Source organism: Mirounga leonina, unplaced genomic scaffold (genome assembly GCF_011800145.1).
Source record: "Mirounga leonina isolate KUSES-001 unplaced genomic scaffold, KU_Mleo_1.0 Mir_101799, whole genome shotgun sequence".
Taxonomy (NCBI): domain Eukaryota; kingdom Metazoa; phylum Chordata; class Mammalia; order Carnivora; family Phocidae; genus Mirounga; species Mirounga leonina.
In genome coordinates, this window is record NW_023270210.1 from 1,798,043 (window position 1) to 1,799,878 (window position 1,836).

The following is a 1,836-nucleotide window of genomic DNA, read 5'->3' on the forward strand; positions in this document are numbered from 1 at the left end:
GGGGCGGCCGGGCCGCCCAGCCCCTCCCCGCCCGCCCGGTTGCCTGATGGTGCAGGGCAGGGCGCTGCTGCCCTCTGCCGGCCACGGTGGGCACCTAGCTGGAGCAGGTGAGAGCGGGGGCCGTGCCCTCCCATTGCGTGGGCAGGAGGGCATTCCGTAGCCTTCCATTCCTAAGCGCCTTGCGGTGGCACTGTCCAGAGACAAAGCCCACCGCCACCCGATCCAAGAGTCTCCGGGGCCTCAGGGGCAGAACTACTTGCCAACAGATGAGGCTCCACTGCCAGAAGAGCCCATCTCTGGAGGGAGGACACAGTGGGGCACCAAGGAGGGGAGCCAAGTCTCAGGGAGAACTTCACAGAGGAAGTGAGATTTAAGCTGACCTTGAACCACACAGTTCTGCTCCTGCTGATGTCTTCCTGACAACCAGGGCTGGTCTAAGTGTTCTGTTCTGTTCTGTTAACTCATTCACTCCTTCTGATGACCCTGGAGGGGGTACAGTTATTTCCTCCAGTTCAAAGGTGGGGAAACTGAGGCACGGGAGGATGGGAAACCTGCACAAAGTTGCATGGCCAGCTAGTGGCCAGGCTAAGAGTCACCTGCAGGCCCCCTGTACTTAACCATCAGGCCATGTGGCCCTGAACCATGAACCAAGGCAGGCGCTGGGCAGGAGGGGAGACGGCCTGCAGGTGGGTGCGGAGGTGAGCAAATCAGGGAGAACCTAGACTTATGTCACCATGACCTTGTAAATAGCTTTGAATTTGGACAAGTGTAAGCTGGTGGCCCTGGGTGGAGGAGGCAGAATCCTGTTGGGTAGGGTGGAGGCAGTGGAGGCAGGAGAATCCAGGAGAGCCTTACCCAAGATCATAGAAATTGTTTCCTGGGTCTCTTTTCTAATTTTTAAAAATAGATTTCCATATTCAGGTATTCTTCAAGTCATCTAGAGTGGATTTGTACGCAGGTGGTGTGAGGTAAGGGTCACATTTTCTCCTTTTCCACATGGAGGGCTGTCGTCTGAGCCCCAGCGTTCAGCCCATCCAGCCACTGACGTGCGCTTAGCCCTTGGTTACGTGCCCGGTCCAGGCCCAGGTGGCCAGGCGGCTCCCCCTCTGTCCCTTTGGTGTCTTTGTCTGCCCCTGCTACACTTACGAAAGCTTTAAAGCTTCCTTTTCTCCCCTTTCCCCTTTTCCTTCTCCTTGCTTTCCCCCTCGGTTTGTTGCTCCTTCTCCTTACCATCTTTCAAAATTTTCTTGCCTATTCTAGGGCTTTTAGTTTTCCTTAAAGGTTTAAGAAACAGCTTGTCAAGTTCTAGGAAAAAGTCTGTTGGAATTTCTTTGAAGGGGTAAATAGAGATTCTGTTGAATTCTGAATCACTTTGGAGACTGGCTATCTCTAAAATATTGTTTCCCCTTCTATGAACATAGTGTATCTCTCTCTTTATTAAGATCTTTTAAATATACTGTTTCCCTAGAGGACTGGCGCCTCATATGTTAGACTTCTGATGCCACGGTAAATGCTGTCTGTCTTCTTTCTCAGTGACCTTCTGGCTGTGTCGTTGGTGTGAAGTCTAATGATTCTTTTTGGATTCCTTTTGTGGATTCTGTGCCTTTTTTTTTTTTTTTAAGATTATTTATTTAGGGGCGCCTGGGTGGCTCAGTCGGTTAAGCGTCTGCCTTCGGCTCAGGTCATGATCCCAGGGTCCTGGGATCGAGCCCCGCATCGGGCTCCTTGCTCGGCAGGAAGCCTGCTTCTCCCTCTCCCCCTCCCCCTGCTTGTGTTCCCTCTCTCGCTGTCTCTCTCTCTGTCAAATAAATAAATAAAATCTTAAAAAAAAAAAAA